The sequence below is a fragment of the Urocitellus parryii genome, chromosome 3, assembly GCF_045843805.1.
Source record: "Urocitellus parryii isolate mUroPar1 chromosome 3, mUroPar1.hap1, whole genome shotgun sequence".
Classification (NCBI taxonomy): Eukaryota; Metazoa; Chordata; class Mammalia; order Rodentia; family Sciuridae; genus Urocitellus; species Urocitellus parryii.
In genome coordinates this window covers 190730636-190751990 of record NC_135533.1, presented here as the reverse complement: position 1 = coordinate 190751990, position 21355 = coordinate 190730636, and the positions used below count along the sequence as shown (strand labels likewise).

General features: G+C 37.7%; 2 pseudogenes; both read right to left on the bottom strand.

The window, feature by feature from the left end:
* Positions 1 to 1404: 1404 nt before the first annotated feature.
* On the bottom strand, positions 1405 to 7800 carry LOC144253814 (DCN1-like protein 2; annotated as a pseudogene).
* Positions 7801 to 15279: 7479 nt separating this feature from the next.
* Positions 15280 to 15468, bottom strand: LOC113194439 (mitochondrial import receptor subunit TOM5 homolog pseudogene; annotated as a pseudogene).
* Between the last annotated feature and the right edge of the window lie 5887 nt (positions 15469 to 21355).

The window sequence follows — 21355 nt, the reverse complement described above, 5'->3', positions numbered from 1 at the left end:
AGCCTCAGTCTCAGCCCTTTTTTCATTTTATTTTTTTTTCTGGGGAAAACACTTTTATTGCTGTGTTTTGAAGTTCTTAGCATCTTCGCAGCATGTAGGACTCAAAAGTGTGACTAATGAAAGCAGCAGAACACAGGTTTTTGAAGTCTGACTAACTTCACTTCAATATCAGTATTAGACACCAATACTTCAGTATCTATCAACAGTCCCATAGAACTTCAAAACTTAAACACAGAAGGACTGCGGGCCTCCTCACTTAGTCACCGAATTCTACAAATTTCTCTGAACAGAACAATTATACAAGAGTCCGGGCAGCCTAGGGGGGTGCTGTTCTGCTTCTTGGGTTTTTATTAAAGCCAGAGTTTATTTTACTGAAGAAATGCTGAGTTAGACTTAGAGATGGCTGTTTCCTCTTTCACAGACAGGGCAAGAGAGCCTGAGAAAGGTCATATGGCCCATCCTGGGCAGACCAGCCCCACCCTCCAGGCCTTCATCCCTGCTGCCCTCTTCAAGGCTTCCACTCTGCAGCATTGGTAGTTCCCCACATTGCAGGGCACATGGTCCTCAGGCTGCGAGGGGCTGCTCCCTAAGGCTGTATGGCATGTCCACACAGAAGTTAAGCATAGAGCAGATTCCAGATGCACAGCTGTGCACAGGACACTGGAGATGGCCCAGAGAGCCCTGCCCATCTGCTCCATGGCATGCTGCAGGAGGGCAGCCAGGCACACTGTGGCACAAGGTCTTGAAAATGCGCGGTCAGGTCAGCACAGTGCTGTTCGAAGCACAACAGCAGGAGAGTGGCCGCCTCCAGGCCTCTACACCTGCCACGAGTGGCTCTAGGCCAGGCTGACTCGTGAGCAGCCAGTGAGAGGGCATAAACTCAGGTTGCAGCTTGCAAAAGAGATGAGGGTTCCAGGTGTGGCTTTGCTTCCACTTGAGGATGGCTGTAAGAAGGGCCAGACCCTGGGCACTGTGGGACTGCAGACAGGTGAAAGGGACAAGTACATTTGATTTTAAATTTGTAATTCACCACTCAAAAAGGAAAATGGAAAAATGTCTTTTTAAATAAAATATATTAAAAGTACGAACTTCTCAGGAAGTTGAAATAGCATTGTTAAAAGGACAACAGTCTGATCTTGCTGGAGTCACGCCCACACACGCCACCACTGCAGACTGCAATGGGGCCTTAAATATAAAATGGGTTTCAGATAAACATCCTGAGAGAACAAATATCCAAACCAGAGAGACAGCACAACCCCAGGAGGAACAGCGCTGGATCCCAAGGTGAGCCTGCATCCTGGCACTGGCCATCTGACTTGCACATAACCACATCATCCCAGCTCAGACATGGCTCTGTACTGTGATCACAATGTGACTGGGGTGCGATTTGGTAACTGCTGATGTTCACCTTGAATCTGCATCAGATAGCAATCTCCTAAAGCAGCAGCTACAGCAAGCATGCTGACCCCTGTACGAGACCGGCAGCAAAACACACAGCACCACCTGAGTGTGCCCTGCAGGATGTAGGCTGGCTCTGGACCTAGCTTCACCTTCAGGTGTGTTTTCACCTGTGAGCACTGGCCATGCGTAATACACAAAGTCATCGATGAGGACAGGCCATGCTCCTTCTTCATCGTAGTTAGACATATCATCTGCAATCATGTTTCCAAAATCTAGCAAAGGTTCCAAGTGTCCAGTGGAATTGATCTTTTGTGATGTTCCAGCAGGAATGTGTTGTTCCAAAGATCTAAAAATTTAAACCTTCCCCAAAACACTAATTTCCAATATGCAACAGCCATTTCTAAATCTAGGGGACTTGCAGGGTAATGCTAAGTTGATTATCTCGTCCTGCTCATAAGCCTACATCCTCACCACTTAGGAAGAACCCTAAGTGAGGTCTACATTCTACTAGTTTTACTGAGGACAAGGCTCTCCCATTGGGAAATGGAGCTGAACCTAGGCCCTTTTGCCCAGGGTTCTTAGCAAAGGTGAAGGTAAACTGGTAGAAGTCCTTGAACTTCACGGAGTCCTGCAGTTCTTGCTCTAGGCTGGGCAGAGGGTTTTCAGCTTCTCGGTGCTGTCACACCCCAGCTCTGTCATGCGTCCATGAATTTCTTCCTACTGAATTCACACTGAGTGGCAGCCCTGAACTTCCATGCTATGACCAGAACGCTGATGCTGGTGGGGTCCAGCCTCAGATTGTCATAGAATTGCTGAATCTCATTAATCCCAATTATGTCTCCATCTTGCGGGTAATGCTCGCTGGCTCCGCAGCACCCCCTTTTAAAAAAAAAAATTTGAAACAGGATCTCACTAAGTTGCTTAGGGGCTTGCTAAGTTGCTGAGGCTGGCCTTGAACTTGTGACCTTCCTGCCTCAGCCTCCCAAGTCACTGTGATTACAGGCATGTACCATCACACCCAAATTATTAAATTATATTCTTAAGACATTTTTCACTTTGAGACAGGGTCTTCCTAAGTTGCTTAGGGCCTTGCTAAGTTGCTGAGGCTGGCCTCAAACTTAGGATCCTCCTGGCTCAGCTCCCCAAGTCATTGGGATTTAAATATAACATTTTTTAATTCAGTAAATGCATTTCTTACTCAAAACTTTAAGGAACTTCCAAGTGTTCCCTACCTATAAAGGTAGAAGCTTCAAAACGTTTCTAAAATGGGCTGGAGTTGTAACTCAGTGGTAGAGCGCTTGTCTCCTACGTGTGAGGCACTGGGTTCGATTCCCAGAACCACATATAAATAATCAAATAAAATAAAAATCCATCAACAACTAAAAATATATATTTTTTAAAAGTTTATAAAACAATAACAGTCCATCAAACAGCCGCATAGGTTTAAATATACACAATCATCAGACAAAAAGCTTTATTAAAGAAAAATAATAATAATAACTTCTACCATCTAATTATTTAGAACTATACTGCCATTATGTGTCACTCCGTGTTAGCTGTAATAAAACTATAATACTTGTTAACTTAGTATCAATTTGACATTGAATCACTCCAAAGTGATCTTTGTCCGAACTGTAAAAAGAGCTTTGTTATGATGTGAACCAAGGGAAGGACTCCAAAGCCAAAAATTACCATAATTTGTTCTTCCATTTTTGAACATATGTGTATGTAGAAAATAAGTCAGTCTTTAGGCCAAATAAATCTGAAAATTAGAGCCATTAAAGTTTCTTTAATGTCCCATAAATTCTTTTAAAAACTGCCTCAGATTTGACATAATCACATTAATTAAACATGCTCTAGAATAGAGGTTAAGTTTTTACTCTTCCTTAAATAAGCATGGTCATTTAAAGAATATAGAATGATGTATTATAATCACTGTAAGGGACAGCAGTGAAAAACTAGGAAAACTACATAGCTTTTACTTAGATTTTTGGGGATATGTCAATCCAATTTAATGAATAACTCAGTTACTTAATGAGCTCACCTTAGAAGTGTATATGATCTTTAAACTTCTTCAGTATCTCAAAAAAAGATATAACTTATTATTGAAATGAAATTCATATAACATAAAGTTCACTATTTTAAGGGTGCCAACAGTGGTGTTTGGTATGTTCACAAGTTGGGCAATCATCATTACTCTCTAATTCCAGAATGTTTAAATCTCCTCAAAATGAAATTCCACACCTTTGAACCATCTCTCTCAATTCCCTTTTCTGCTATTCTTTCCCTGTCAAACACTAAACTACTGTTTCTCTCTATAGATATGAGTGGACATTTCATATAAATGCAATCATACAATATGTGATCTTAAAAATAACAACTTACTATATAATTCACACACCTAAAGTATACAATTCAACAATTTTTAATAAATGTGCAATCATCATTGCAAACAATTTTAGAACATTTTCATCACCCCCTAAAAAGCCCTGTAGTTTTTAGCTACCACTCTCTGATCCTTCCACTCCTCCCCAGCCCTGAACAATGAGTAATCAGCTTTCTGGCCAGGCAGTGGCACATGCTTGTAATCTCAGGAGGTTGGTAAATTCAAGGCCAGCCTCAGCAACATTTTTTTTTAGTTGTAGTTGAAACAATATCTTTATTTTATTTTTTTATATTTATTTTTTAGTTATAGGTGGACACAACGTCTTTATATTTATGAGGTGCTGAGGATCCAACCCAGTGCCTCATGCATGTGAGGCGAGTGCTCTACCTTTAAGCCACAATCCCAGCCCCTCTTTCTTGTGTTTTTATGTGGTGCTGAGGATTGAACCCAGGGTCCCTCATGTGCTAGGAAGGTGAGCACTCTACCACTAAGCCACAACCCCAGCCCCACAGCCTCAGAAACTTAATAAGGTCCTAAGGAACTTAGTGAGACCTTGTCTCAAAATAAAAGATTAAAGAAAGGGGCTGGGAATGTGGCTCAATGGTTAAGCACCCTTGGGTTCAATCCCCAGGAGTAAAAATAAAAAAATAATAATTAGCTTTCTATAGACAGAAATGTCTCTTCTGGACATTTCATATAAACAGAATCATACAATATGTGGTCTTTTGTGACTAGCTCATATTTTCAGCACTTGTTAATATCTGACATTTTGATTTTAATCATCCTAGTACATGTGAAGTAGTATCTTGTGGTTTGAATTTGCATTTTCCTAATGACTGATTTTGCTGAACATTTTTTTCATGTACTATATTGACCATTTGTGTAGCTACACTTAAGGAGCTCATTTTCTCCAATTTTCTTCCTTTCTTTTCCTTCCTGATTCCTTTGACAACTTTTTTTTAATATTTATTTTTTAGTTGTAGTTGGACACAGTACCTTTATTTTATTTATTTTTATGTGGTGCTGAGGATCGAACCCAGGGCCTCACACGTGCTAGGTGAGTGCTCTACCACTGAGCCACAATCCCAGCCCCCTTTGATAACTTAATAAATTGCTTTACTTCATTTGTAAGGTGCTATTCCAGCCTGAAGACTTCTGGTTTCTATTTTTGAGATCTGGGAGTTTCTCTTTCTAAATTATACTCTGGAAAAATTCCTGGTCATTTTGGGACTCTCCCACTCACTATGAAAACAAAAACATTTTAAACTGAAAACATTATCTGCCTAATGGGGTTTAAGTAAAATGTAACTGGTAAAACCAGAGGCTCCTTTTATTAAAAGAAGTGATGCATGATTACAGCAATTCTAAGGAAAAGAATTCAAATTTACATCCATTAATCATGATATAGGTGTGCCTCTGACATGTTTTCACATGTCTTAGGCATATTTTACATGTGCACATCATTTCATGCTCACTCCACCCATCCCAGAGACTGTAGAATCAAGGTCTGTTTCAGGTATAACTGTGATTTGGATAAGGGACAGAAGTGGGAGTACATATGAATTTGCAAATGCCAAGACCCACTATCTCATTTACCTGCCTCCTTTATTTTTAAGATTAACCAGTAATAATATGACTATTTAATGAATCTGTCAAAAAGAACCTGGAACATTGCTTAGTCTGTTCTCTTGCTTCAGGGACAGATCTGTACCTGATTCAACTGAGAAATTAATCCTTAGGCAATAACATTCCAACTACCCTTGGTAATTCTTTGCATTGGGACCCATCCCTAAAAGACAAATTCTCCTTGTGCCCTTGTGCCAACCCAGAACTTACTTGGGTTAGAAAACAAGACAGGGGCTGGGGATGTGGCTCAAGCGGTAGCATGCTCGCCTGGCATGCGTGCGGCCCAGGTTCAATCCTCAGTACCACATACAAACAAAGATGTTGTGTCCACTGAAAACTAAAAAAATAAATAATTTTTTAAAAAAGAAAACAAGACAGGACATAAGTAAACAAAATTATTAATGACTGATAAAGGAAAATGAGAATGAGCAAAAGAAAAAAATGATTTTTGGTTTGGAGGTTTTTATTGTTGCTGTTGTTATGTTGTTTTGTTTTGTTGTACCAGGGATTGAACCTAGTGTGCTTAACCCCTGAGCCACATCCCTAGCTCTTTTTATTTTTTATTTTGAGACAGAATCTCACTAAGTTGCTAAGGGCCTCATTAAGTTGCTGAGGTTGGCTTTGAACTTGTGATCATCTTGCCTCAGCCTCCCAAACCACTGGGATTAAACGCATGTACCACTGCACCCAGCTGAGAATAATTTTTGAAATGAGAACAGGATTTCTAATTTTTAAAATTATTTATTTACTTATTGGTACTGAGGATTGAATTCAGGAGCATTCTATCACTGAGTTACATCCCCAGCCCTTTTTAAATTTGTTACTTTGAGACAGGGTCTTTCTGAGTTGCCCAGGTTGATCTCAAACTTGTGATCTTCCTGCCTCAGCCTCCTGAGTTGCTGATGTGTGCCACTATGACTGGCAAGAATAAAGTTTTCTCAAAAGTTAGATAATTGAATTTTCTGTTAATTATGGTAAATTAACCACATTTATTTCTCTTCTACACCCTGAAACCTCACCAAATAATTATAGTTGAATTTTAAATAGCTTTATTGAGGTACACTTGACATGTAATAAACTTTCAAAGTGTACCATTTTGTAAGTACATAGGTGTATATACACAATAAACCACTATATATCTATCTTTTGGAAATGACAAAAGTCTCCTTGTACCCTTTTGTAACATTGCCTTCCAGCTCTTTCCTACCCTCTCCAAGATAACCACTGCCCTGCTCTCTGGTCAATATATATTAATTTTTACTTAGAATTTTGTGAAAATTAAATCATAAGTCTTTAATTTTTTATACCCTGCTTCTTTGACTCAGCATAATTATTTTAGATGTACACATGGTAGAGCATATCAACAATCCACTCTTTTTCATTGTGGAGTAATATTTCATAGTATGGATTTACTACACTCTGTTTATCCATTCTTTGTTGGTAGATATTTGTGTTATTTACATGTTTTGCAATTACATAAAGTTTCTGTGCACATTTTTATAGAAATCTTTGTTATGTACTTTCTTTGAATATATACTTTCATCTCCCCTGATGGACTGGGATGGCAGGACCATATGGAAGGTATGTGTTTGACTTCTAAGAAATTGCCTAGTTTGAAGAAAGTTAATAATACCAAGATGAAATCATTCTTATCAGACCCAGACAAAATTCAAGCTGAGAAATAATGAAGTGTGAGGGATAATACCTGCCTGTTTCAGATAAGTACTTTTTCAAGGATATTCTAACGACCCACAAGAAATTCCTTCTTATTGTATAAGCACCCCATGCTTTACATGCTTCACATATATGCACAGATTTAACAAAGTCTATCTTTAACATTCTTAAAGACTACAACAATTTAGACAAGATGCTTTTTTAAAAAAATTTTTTGTAGTTGTAGATGGACAGCATACCTTTATTTTATTTGTTTATTTTTATATGGTGCTGAGGATTAAACCCAGTGCCTTATATATGCGAGGCAAGCACTCTGCCACTGAGCTACAGCCCCAGCCCTAGACAAGATGCTTTTGACAGAACAATTGCCCAGTAATCGAACTTCTACCAATGAACTGACACCAACTCCTGAATGGGGTCTCCAAAACCAAGAACCCTGTATCCATGTAACTTATGTAAAATTTTCTTTTTGCCTTTAGAAACATTTGCTTCAGCCTCCTTGAATATGTCTATAATTCACAGTGGCATGGGTATTCCCAGTGCAATGTTCTGTCATTCCCAAACAAATATTTATTCTTTGGAAAATCTCTGATTGTTAATTAGATTGACAGTTTCTAAAGTGGATATTATACTTCACATTACCAGAAGTGCAGGAAAAATCTTGCTTTCTTCACTTTGTTGCTAATAGTTAGCATTGTTAGTCTTTTATCCATTTTGATAGGTGTGCCTGCTAATTCATTTTTATTTTAATTTTCTTAAGGACTAATGATATTGAGCATCTTTTCATTAACATATCTTCTTTGGTGAACTGTTCACAGATTTTGCCCATATTTTAATTGTGGTGTTTAATTGTTCTCAACAAATTCTAGATATAACCTTTAATTATAATTGTACTTTGCAAATATTTTATTTGAATCTGTGGTTTGGGTTTCCATTCTTTTAACAGTGTTTTGTTTTGTTTTGTTTCTTGTGTGTTTGTGTGTGGTACTGGGCATCTAAACTAGGGCTTTATTCATGCTAGGTCATTTTACTCAGGCTCATACCACTGAGACCTATCCCCAATCTTCTTAATTTTTAATTTTGAGACAGGGAGCCAGGTATGGTGGTGCATGCCTATAATCCCAGTGACTGCGCAGGCTAAGGCAGGAGGAGTGCAAATTGGAGGCCAGTCTCAGCAAGTAAGCAAGGCCCTCTGCAATTTAGTGAGACTCTGTTTCAAGATTAAAAAAAGAAGAAGAAAAAGATGGAGGAGGAGGAGGAAGAGGAGGAGGAGAGAAAGAAGGAAGGAAGGAAGGAAGGAAGGGAGGGAGGAAGGAAGGAGAGAGAGAGAGAGAGAGAGAGAGAGAGAGAGAGAGAGAGAGAGAGAGAGAGAGAGAGAAAAGAAAAATCTGGAGATATAGCTTGGTGATAAGTTCCCCTGGCTTCGATCTCCAGTACCCACCCACCCACCCAAATTTTCTTTTGAGACAGGGTCCTGCTAAATTGCCCAGGCTGCTCTCCAATTTGTAATCCTACTGCCTCAGCCTCTTCAGTAGCTGGGATTACCCACCCATTTGTTTTGGAATTATTTCTGCATGATTGTTTACTTATGTTAACCTTAACAACATGGCCCTTAGAAACCTAAAATTAGTAATAAAAATATACCCTAAATACTACCTCTAAGACTATCTTAGCTATTCTAGACATTTGTCAACATCACTTGTCTGAACTGGCCTAATTCTAAGCTTTTAAAATGGGCATATAGTAAATATTTCAGAACTTGTCAGATATTCTTTTTTTCTCCATGGCAGTGCTTCTCAACCCTGACTGCACATTTGAATCATTAAGGAATCTTCTAGAATTCCATTCACTAGGCCACATCTCAGACCAGTTATACTACCATGTTTGGAGGTGGTAACCTGTTGGTATTGTTAAAACTCCCTTAGTGGGGCTGGGTTTGTGGCTCAGTGGTAGAGAGTTTGCCTAGCATGCATGAGGCACTGGGTTCAATCCTCAGCACCACATTAAAAAAATGGGATAGAGATATTGGGTATCTACCTACAACTAAAAAGTAAATATGGAAAAAAAAAGAGCTCCCTTAGTGATTTCAGTATGCTGCCAAGGTTGAGAACTACTGCTCTGTGGAAAATCACAATGAACAGCGCTCAGATACTGCCACGTTGGTCATACTGATGGTATCTTAAGTAACCTTAAATAATCTCATCTCTCCACAGGACAAGGTGGTGCATGCTTATAATGCCAGTGGCTAGGGAGGCTGAGGTAGGAGGATCTGGAATTCAAAGCCAGCCTTCGCAAATTAGAGAAGCACAAAGCAACTTAGCAAGACCCTTTCTCTAATTAAATACACATATATTAACGGGCTGGTGCTGTGGCCCATTGGTAATGCACTTACTTGCCTGACCTGTGTGAGGCACTGGATTTGATTCTCAGCATTGCATACAAATAAATAAAAATAAAGGTCTATCAGCAACTAAAAAAAATATTTTAAAAAATTATTTCACCTGACTTTCTACCTTCACAGAAGAGATATATAATTGTGAAGTGCTTTAACTATCAATGCTGGGATAATTTGTGATGGCCATTGTTGGGGATGAGCTATAAATTTTGCGTTGTTCTTGATCAAAAGTTGCTACCATTTATAGATGAATCATCAGCACCTAATTGGTATTATTGGAAACTTCAAAATTCATCAATACCTTGGTTATGTTTTATTTACCATGTTAAGTAAGAAGAGTAATAAAGTAATAACTGGGAAAAAACACAGTCAATTTGCAGTCAGTGCGTATGTCTTTCAATATACGTACCTTAAAAAGGGAAGTAGGCTGGGAGTGTATCTCAGTGGTTAGAATGCTTGTCTAGTGTTCATGAGATTCTGGGTTCAATTTTCAACACCACAAAGGGGGGGTGGCAATAAAATGTATATCAGGAACCTTTACATGCTAATTTAAAAAATCAAAGAAAAATGGAATAAATGGAGAGACAATCCATTTTCACAAATAAGAAAACTCAATATTGTCAAGATATCAGTTTTCCCATTCTGACCTAGAGAGTCAACATAAACCTAATCAAAACTTTAACATGTTTTGTGTGGAAATCAACAAACGAACTGTAAAATTTATATGGAGAGCCAAATGAGCCTGAATAACCAATACAATATTAGAGAAGAGCAAATTTGGAAAACGGACACTACTCAAATTCAAGAACTACTATAAGGGGACTGGGGTTGTGGCTCAGAGGTAGAGCGCTCACCTACCATGCATGAGGCACAGGGTTCGATCCTCAGCAGCACATAAAAAGAAAACAAAGATGTTGTGTCCACTATAACTAAAAAATAAATATAATTTTTTTTTAAAAAAGAACTACTATAAGGGACTAGGGAATGCAATTCCATGATAGAGGACTTGCCTAACTTGCCCTGGGTTCAATCTTTAGCAGAAATAAATAAATAAATAAATAGAAAAATGCATTTTTATCAAGTTACAGTAACCAAAACAGTTACTGTGTGGTTTTGGCAAAAGAAAAGACAAATAGATTGATGGAGCTGAATAAACATCCCAGAAATAGAGCCACATAAATACAGTCAACTAGTCTGTTGAAGAAGCAAGGTTAATATAAGGGAGAAAGCAGTCTTTTCAACAAATGATGCTGGAACAACTGGATATCAAAATACAAAAAAAAAAAAAAAACCTAGGCAGACTTTAACCCATAACAGAAAAATGACTCAAACTGGACTACACCACTAAAAATAAAACACAAAACTATAAAACTCTTAAAGGGTAGCATAGGAGAAAATCCAGATGACCTTGGGGCATCATGATGACATTTTAGATATGACACCAAAGAAATGTTCTATGAAGAGAAAAATTGATAAGCTGGATTTTACTAAAACTTCTGTGAAACACACTGTCGAGAAAGTGAAACGTCAAACCACAGATTGGGAGAAAATATTTGCAAAAGTCATCTGACAGTCAGGTAAAGTGGTGCATGTCTGTAATCCCAGCAGCTCAGGAGGCTGAAGCAGGACAGCAAGTTCAAGCCCAGTCTCAGCAACATAGCAAGACACTAAGCAACTTAGTGAGATTCTGCCTCAAAATATTAAATAAAAAGGAATAGGGATAAAAAGAAAGAAAGAAAGAAAGAAAGAAAGAAAGAAAGAAAGAAAGAAAGAAAGAAAGAAAGAAAGGAAGAAAGAAAAAAGCCATCTGTCAGAGCACTGTTACTCAAACTATACAAAGAATCCTTAAAACTCCACAATAATAAAAGAACAACAGGGATTTAAGGAAATTTGATAGCAAGAAAACAGATAACCCAATTCAAAATGGGAAAGGATGTGAATAGACATTTCTCTAAAGAGGACATACAAACAACCAGCAAATATTTCAAAAATGGCTCAACATCCTCAGGAAAATGCAAATCAGCAATATGAGGAAATATTATGTTACACCTTAGAATATTATCAAAACATTAAAATTAAATATTGGTGAAAATGCACGGAAAAGAGAATTCTTGTACAATGTTAATGGGAATGTCAATTAATGCAACCATTATGAAAAACAGTATGGGGCTTCTCCAGAAAATAGAACTACATATGGCCCAACAATTTTTCTTTTGGGTATATATTCAAAGGAAATAATATCTAAAAAATAATCTTCATTCTCATACTTATTGTAGCATTATAATAAATATATATTTTTTTAAAGAGAGAGTGAGAGAGGAGAGAGAGAGAGAGAGAGAGAGAATTTTTAATATTTATTTTTTAGTTCTCGGCGGACACAACATCTTTTGTTGGTATGTGGTGCTGAGGATCAAACCCGGGCCGCACGCATGCCAGGCGAGCGCGCTACCGCTGAGCCACATCTCCAGCCATATATAATAAATATATAGTACCAACCTCAGAACTCATGGATAGATGACTGTATAAAGAAAATGTGATACATATATCACAATGTAACATGAAAACATGTATATCTGCATACAACATGGAATAGTATTCAGCCCTGTTTTTTGCAAAATATGGATGAACTTGGAAGATATTATGCTAAGTGAAATAAGCCAGGCACAGAAAGATAAATACTGCATGACCTCATGTATACGTGGGATCTAAAAAAAATCATAGAAAAGATTAGAATGTTGTTTTCCAGAGGCTGATGGTAGGCAAGGGGAATAGGGAAATGTTGGTCAAAGGATACAAAGATTCAGTTATACAGAATGAATAAATTTTGGAGATCTAATATGCAGCTTAGTGACTACAGTTAATAATAATTATACTTAAAGTTTGCTAAGAAAGTAAGTCTTAAATTTGTTAAGATATTTTAAAAACAAACCAAAAAAAATAACTGAATGGAGGGTCTGGGGCTGTGTCTCAGTGGTAGTGCACTTGCCTGGCATGTGTGAGGCACTGGGTTTGATTCTCAACACCACATAAAAATAAATAAATAAAATAAAGGTCTATTAATAACTAAAAAAAAATTTAAAAACCAAAACTGAGTAGAAAGTAGGCCTTAAGTAACTATTTAAATTTTTCTAAGAAAGTAGATTTTAAATGATCTCACAAAACGAAAAGGTAACTATGTGAAGAGACTGAATACATTTAATTAGCTTGATAGTCATTTCACATTGAGTATGTATCAAAAAATCACATTGGATACCTTAAATACACACAATTTTTATTTGTCATTTGTACCTCAATTAATCTGGGGGATATGGACAAAAGATCTGCATAGACACTCAGCTCAGTGGTAGAGCACTTGCCTAGCATGTGTGAGGGCCTGGGTTTGATTCTCAGCACCACATACAAATAAATAAAATAAAGGTCCATTGACAACTAAAAAAATATTTTAAAAAATAACAATAAGACAAACAGCTGGGAATGTAACTCAGTGGTAGAGTGCCTGCCTAGCATATGTGAGGCCCTGGGTTCAATCCCCAGCACTGCTAAATAAATGAAAAAATAAACAAATAAGATAAACACAGATGTCAAATAAACATTTGAAAAGATTCTTCGCATCATATGTCATTAGGGAACAGCAGATTAAAACAAGATAATAATATTTATTACAAAGGTCAAAACACTGATAATACCACATGCTGACAAAGATGTGGAGCAACAGATATTTTCATTCATTGTAAAATGAGACAGCCTCTTTGAAAGACATTCTGGCAGTTTCTTGGAAAATTTAACATATTTTTAGAAAACTATCCAGTAATTGTGGTCCTTGGTATTTACCCAAAGGAGACAAAAACTTAAGTCTACACAATGCCTACACAATCATGTTTATAACTGCTTTATTCAAAATTACCAAAACTTGGGGCAGGGGTTGTGGCTCAGTAGCAGAGTGCTTGCCTCACACATGTGAAGAACTGGGTTTGATCCTCAGCACCACATAAAAATAAACAAACAAATTAAAGATATTGTGTCCATGTATAACTAAAAAATATTTTTAAAAAAGAAAAAGTAATTCCATTTGGAAAAAAAATTACCAAAACTTGAAAACAAACAAGGTGTTCTTTAGGTGAATGGATGAATAGTAAACTGTGATACATCCACAAAATGGAATAGTATTCAGCATTAACAAGAATGAACTATCATGCCATGAAAAGACACAGAGGAACATCAAATACACAGTAAGTGAAAGAAGTCAATCTGAAAAGGCTACAGGCTCATGATTCCAACTATATGACATTTTAGAAAAGGCAAAACCTTGGAGCCAGTAAACAACAACAACAAACAAAGAAGTAAAAAGTCAGCAATTGCCAGGGGTTAGCAGGAAAGAATGATGGGTAGGTGACGCACATAATATTTTTAAAGCTCTGAAACTGTTCTGTATGGTACCATAGTGTAGATAAATGTCATTATACATTTGTTAAACCATAGAGTGTTCCATACTATGAGTGAACCCTAATATATAACTATGGTTTGGGGGTGACAATGATTTATAAATGTAGGTTTATTTATTCTCTCTCTCTGCTGAGATCTGGTGATAGATAGGGAGGTTGTTAATATGTAGGGTAGTAGATATCTGGGAATTCTCTAGTTTTTGTTCAATTTTTTAGTAAACCTAAAACTTCTCTAATAAATAAATAGTTGATTTGTTTTGTTTTGCTTACCAGCATCTCCCCAACCTCCTCACCCAGACCTTGCTGGTCAATGAGTACCAAAGTTGTACAGCATGCTGCCTACACAAAATAATACTACATAATATAGTTGAAATTTGCTAAGAAAGTAGACCATAAATGTTTTCAGCACACACACACACACACACACACACACACACACACACACATAACTATGTAAGGTGTGTTGAGTAATCATTTTGTAATGTATACATATATCAAAATGTCTTGTATACTGTAAGTACATACAATTTTTATTAATTATATTTCAAAAAAGCTCAAGGGGGAAAAATTCCTTTTAAAAGGGTTGGGGATGAAGGGCAGCAAATATGACTGAGTCTCCCCACTGAAGTGTTTCTTTCCTATTGAGGGAACAGGTTTCTACATCAGTCTTTTTAATGAAGGATCACCTGAACATAAAGCTACATGTCATTCATAAAGCCAGTTTTCAAGTGGCTTGCTCAAATGGCACACCTGGTTGATATATTTACAATCTTCACTTGTTTTCACACAACATGTAATTTTTAATATCAAGGATATAATCTTTCAAGAAAATCATATTGAGAAGATCAAGTGCTGAGAATTCAGTACTTTCTCTTTTTTTTCTTAATTGTTATGTTTATTGAAAACACAGATTAGTGACCCTGTGATTAAGTGTCATTGTGGTTGGGTGCTGACTTCAGAAGACATAATTGAAAGGGACTCTTTACAAATACGCTCTGAACAGAAGTAAAAAAAATGTACACAGAAGTGACTGACAAGACAGTGCCATTTCAGACATGATCCCTTATAATTAATAAAAATGGAGTCTGATGCTATTTACAATTATACCAGCATTCACGGAGGCCAAGTATGACAGGCAGAGGGCACATTATGGCTACAAACATCTTCTCATACTTCTCAGTTGTGTATTTTAGCTATGAAGGCCAGTTAACCATAGCCCAACTTGTTCTTAAAAAGTAGAATGTCTATGTCCATTAAATCAAAGAGTCTCTTACACCATTCTGGACCCATTCATCAGCAGATAGGAGGGAAAATTGTAATCGGGTTCTTTATCTCATGCATGTGATGCCCAATCTTCATATGCTGTCCAGTTCCTTTAAGATAAGTAGAGTGACTCACTGCAGGGTCTCATAGATGAGGAAGTTCCATAAGGAGAAGATCATGTCCTTGCACATCTTCTTCTTCGTCTCCTTCGGATCCAGCTTCAGCTCCAGGCTCTTGATCCTGAGCAGGCGCTTTGTCTCATCAGCTTCCAGCTGCAACATCCTGTTCTCCTCTCCTCCAAATTCAAGTCTTTCTTAATAATGAATGATTCTCTGTACACATTACAGACATAAATAGATCACATACTATAGATTTTATTTATAAAACACATGTAGAAGTTATACCTGAACATGAATAAATTCAGGGCAGGAAGGTAAGGTTGTGCACACCAATAATCACAGCTACTCAAGAGGTTGAAGCAGAAAGATTGAAAGTTTGAGGCTAGCCTGAGTGAGCAACATAGCTTGATTTTTATCTCAAAATAAAAAATTAAATATAAGGACTGGGCCCAGTACCTCAGGAGGCTGAGGCAGGAGGATCACAAGTTTGAGACTAACCTCAACAACTTAGTGATACCTTAAGCAACTTAGTGAGAACCCATCTCAAAATAAAAAGGGCTGGAGGCTGGACACAGGGGTGCATGCCTATAATCCCAGCAGCTTGGGAGGCTGAGACAAGAGGATCACAAGTTCAAAGCCAGCCTCAGCAACGTCGAGGTGCTAAGCAAGTCAGTGAGGCCCTATCTCTAAATAAAAGACACAATAGGTCTGGGGATGTGGCTCAGTGGTTGAGTGCCCCTGAGTTCAATCCCCAGTGCCCCCCCAAAAATAAAAAAATAAATAAAATAAAAAGGGCTGAAGATGTAGCTTAATGGTATGGCATTCCTGGGTTCAATCTGCACCCCACCCCCATCCTGCCACAGACAAACAGGAAGACAGGCCAAATTTCTTTTTACTTTCTTTCCTTTCTTTTTCTTTTCTTTATTCTCAGTGCTGGAGCTCAAACCCAGGGTCTCACACATGATAGGCAAGTGCCCTATCACTGAACTAATTCCCCAGCCCTTAATGATATTTATTATTCTGAATTTTCCACACTTTCAACAGCATCTCTAATATCACATACTAAAAATCATTTTACTCATCTGTTTCATATGGAGTAGAATTCTGTTAAGTCAAATGTGTTTTTTTAAAGACTTTTTGTTTGTTTTTTTTCTTTTTAATACCTTTATTTCACTTATTTATTTTTATGTGATGCTGAGGCTCAAACCCAGGGTCTTGCACGTGCAGGGCGAACGCTCTACCACTGAGCCACAACCCCAGCCCCAAGTCAATCATTTTAATGGGACTTTATTATCCAGGACAAGGTAAGGTAGTTTTCTTCATTGGCACTCTGAAGATATCTTCCCTGTTTTAGCAGCCAACATGACATCTGAATGGGATTCCCACTCTCTAGCCTCATGAGTCATAAAAGGCTACATGGGGAGTGGGCAAAACTCAAAATGAAGTTTCCCATCAAAGTATTATGCAGTGTACATAATTTGATTCCATTTTGTAAAAACTAACACAAAATTGAAACATTAAAAACAATAGGTAGGGCTGGGGTTGTGGGTCAGTGTTAGAGCACTTGCCTAGCAAGTGCAAGGCACTGGGTTTGATTCTCAGCATTGCATGCAAATAAATAAATAAAAGAAAGGTACATCAACAACTAAAAAAAAAATTTTTTTAAATAGTTAACCAGGGTGGGGTTGTGGCTCAGAAGTAGAGCGCTAGCCTAGCCTGCATAGGGCACTGGGTTCAATCCTCAGCACCATATAAAGTAAAATACAGACATTGTGTCCACCTATAGCTAAAAAATAAATATTTAAAAAAGTATTTTTTTAAATAGCTAACCACTTGCTGCATGGTGCCAGACTTTCAGGAATGGAAATGTATGAAGTTCAGTGGTAGAGTGCATACTTAGCATGCACCACACCCTGGGTATGATCCAAACAGAACAAGAAAAAAAATGATAAGTTAATGCTTGCCAGAATTCCAGAACATAGATATCATCATTTCCATTTGATAGATAAAGAAATCAGCACAAAAGTCTTAATTATCTTGTCCAACACCATATTGAATGTCCCTGGACTATTTCCCGAATTTCATTTGCCTTCTCCTTCCAACTTTGTGTTTGGAAATATACTATGCCCTCTAACACCCAGCATAGAAAACCCACTTCAAGACCTTTCTGATCACGAAGTTGGGAGCATGTCTTCTCCATCTCCACAAGATAGTATAATAATTGCATGAATATGTGACATGTGATCTCATACTATACTATAACTTTTCGTGTCTTATCACATCAAGCAGTTCAAACATCTTGTGTGGGTATGAACTGTATCGTACACATAATCATTTAAAGGTGTTTTAATAGACCAAATAATCATATAAGTGCTGTTCAATGCATATCAAAAAATGAATTCCCAGGTTGTCTGTCCAACAAAATGGAATACCGAGTATCCTTAGATTGGGTTTTTCCAGAAGAAGAATCTGAGACAAAGTTACAAGTGGAAGAGATTTATTAAGAAAGTGCTAGGGGCTGGGGATGTGGCTCAAGCGGTAGCGCGCTCACCTGGCATGCGTGCGGCCCGGGTTCGATCCTCAGCACCACATACAAACAAAGATGTTGTGTCCGCCAATAACTAATAAATAAATAAATATTAAAAAAAAAGAAAGTGCTACTGGGGCAGATTAGTAAGGGAATGAGGGAAATGGAATAAGGAAAAGGAGATAAACAAACAAGTGTATACATTTACATAAATTTCTAGAGTTGGTCTGATTCTGAAGAGAGCTCTGGAGCAAAAGTTACATCCCTGAGTTCATCCAGTCTTAAAGAGAGAGCTGGGCTTTTGTATGCCCTGACCAGTCAGTGGCTGGCTACCAGCTGTCTTGGAGGATGTGAGCTCCCAGGCATCTCCAACCTTCCAACTGGAGATGATTCTATCCAAAGTTGCAAGGCAATCCTTCAAAGCAGGTTGGCAGTGTAGACTGAGGAGATTCTGAGGGTGTCTGAGCAGAGTTCCAGTGTACACAATGCACCTGGCAACAGTTTTTTGAGGGTTTCTTTAATTCATTCTGATCAATGTGATCCTGTTGACCCTTGTATTTTTGTCTGTTTTTCTTTTCTTCATTTTTGGTCTGTTGGCTAATTTACACCCTACTGGTTTGTGTTGGTTTATACAAAACATAACAAAATTTTTAAAAAAAATTATTCTTAAACCAAAATACCAGAAAATCCAAAGATTTGTATCTAAAAAAAGGAAACCATAAAAGTCCTGGATGAATGCTTATGGCTGCTTTGGGAAGTAGGAGTTTGAGAAGGTTAAATGGCTCTACAGAAGGAAATGGAAAGAATTTTTTTTTTCTGTTGGTTTGTTTTTTCTATTTTGCGAGGGCAAACACAGAGGAAAGAGGAGTGAGTACAGAAACAAGGGATGCAGCCAAATGACTGCTGAGAACAAGAGTATCTGATGTTTGATTTTAAGATGCTTATGTGGCCCCACCTCCCTAAACATACATTGTACCACCTACTCAAAACCTCCAGTAAATAGGAGTTGGTTTTGGTATGAAAACTGAGGAACGGAATGAAGACAGAGTAAAGATCAAATTGCTGATTGCAGAACAAGAATTCAGCCTGAGCCAGAGGACCAGGAGACCATGACTCCACGGGGAATACACAGCAGTCTTGGCCAAGGCACTGTGTTTCCTTCTCCCCAAGGCGTGGAATAGGAACACACAAGCCAGTTTATCTAGATCCATCTGATAACTAGGGAAGCTAAAGAGCTTCATACCTTTGAGATGTTTTATAAAATAACATACAATCATATGGGAGAAGATACATGAGTTGGGGAAAAAACACAAAACAAAGAAGAGACAAAGACAAAACCAGAACTTGAGAGTTCAGATTCCTAGTCCAGCCTATACATGATTGTTCCCAATAGCAATTTGCAGTGGTAGAGGCCAAGTCGCTGACCAAGTCTGAGGCTTTTCTGAAAACTTTAATAATAAACAGAGCATCTAAAAAATGAGTTCATTTAAATCTTTTCTGTGTCATAGCTGTCTGAGAAGCTGTTCTCCTACTCACATGGCTCAAATCCAAGCTGCTCTAAGAACTTGGTAAAACTGCTGGCTAAAATTTCCTTTTCCATGATGCATTAAATTTCTTCCACAATATGCTTTTAAATTTTTGAAGAATTGATTTATTTATTTTCATACTGGGGACTGAATCCAGGGGTGCTATACTCCCAGTCCCCCCCCATTTTTTAAGTATTTTCTCTAGTAGATGGACACAATGTCTTTATTTTATTTTTATGTGATGCTGAGGATGGAACCCAGTACTTCACATGTGCCAGGCAAGCGCTCTGATGACTGAGTCACAACCCTAGCCCACTCCCAGTCTTTTATTTTGAGACAGGGTCTCATCAAATTGCTGAGTCTGGCCTTGAACTTGCGATCCTTTAGCTTCATTCTCTTATTGGGATTACGGGTGAGTGCCCCCAGACCCAGCCTCTCTATTCTTTTTTTTTTTTTTAATACAAAATTTTCTTTTGTTTTTGTTTTTGGTATTGGGGATTGAACCTAGAGATGCTTTATCACTGAGCCATAACCCCAGCCCTTTTTATTATTTATTTAAATACAAGTTCTCACTAAGTTGCTTAGGGCCTTGCTAAATTGCTACAACTGACCTCAATCTTGCTTCTTCTTCTTTTTCTGTTTACTTGTTGGTTTGGTCTCTAACTTGCAATCCTTTTGTCTCAGCCTCATTGAATCACTGGGACTAGGATTATAGGTTTGTGCCACCATGCCTGGCCTTTTTTTTTCTTTTTCTTTTTCTTTTTAAGACTTTTGATATGACAGCAAAGAGGACTGTTCAAGACCTGAAAACTTTTAGAATGGTGAAGAGCAATTCCTAAGACCAGAGTAGTTACTATATGTATACTATGGAAGAAAGAAGGCTTTGGGTTTTTTTTAAAAACATCAATTAGTTCTCTGTGATTAGGGATGAAGATTAGAGATACAATGGGATTTATAATCCATATTTTTGGCAAAGGAGGTTACTGAAGACTTTTGAGTAAAGGATTTTTTTTTTCACTTTATTTTTACTTGTAGATGGACACAATACCTTTATTTTATATGTTTATTTTTATGTGATGCTGAGGACCGAATCCAGTGCCTCACACATGGCTAGGCAAGTGATCTACCACTGAGCTCCAGCCCCAGGTACAGCCCATAACATTAGATCTTGAATGGGAAATTTCACTGGTTGCAAAAGTACAGAACAGTCAAAGGGAAGTCAGTTTTCTTAGTCTGGGTCGCTGTTACAAAATACCATAGGCTTAAACAATAGACATTTATTTCCCAAAGTTACAAAGACTGGAAAGCCTAAAGTTAGAGTGTCAGTAAGGTTAGGTTATGGTATGGGTGATCTTCCTATAGTTGGCAGCTTTATTGCTGCAAAGATATGGGTGAAGAAGAGATGGTACAGGCTGAGGCTGTGGCTGTGGCTGTGGCTATAGCTCAGTGGCAAAGCGCTTACCCAGTGTGTGTGAGGCACTGGGTTTAATCCTTAGCACCATATAAAAATAAATAAATAAAAAAAAATAAAGGCATGCTGTCCATCTACAACTACAAAATTTTTTTTTAAAAAGAAGAGATGGGGGCTGGGGATGTGGCTCAAGTGGTAGCGCTTGCCTAGCATACGTGAGGCACTGGGTTTGATTCTCAGCACCACATAAAAATAAAATAAAGATATTGTGTCCACCTAAAACTAAAAAATAAATATTAAAAAAAGAAGAGATGGGTAGGAGACTACTCTCTGTTCTCTTCTTGTAAGGACTATTGAACCACAACACTTAAAAGGTTGTTTTGTTTTGTTTTGTTTTTGTTTTTTGAGCCATTATAAATGTTAGAAAAGGAACAGGACCTGGAACAAGTTCTGAAAACATTTGTAACAAGGCTAGTTAGTAACTGAAAAAAAATTTTCCACTGGACCTAAGAGCATTTTTATAACAAAATTGGCAAAGGGGAACATGAATTATTTACATTGCACTGACATTGTCTGTAGTTAAGA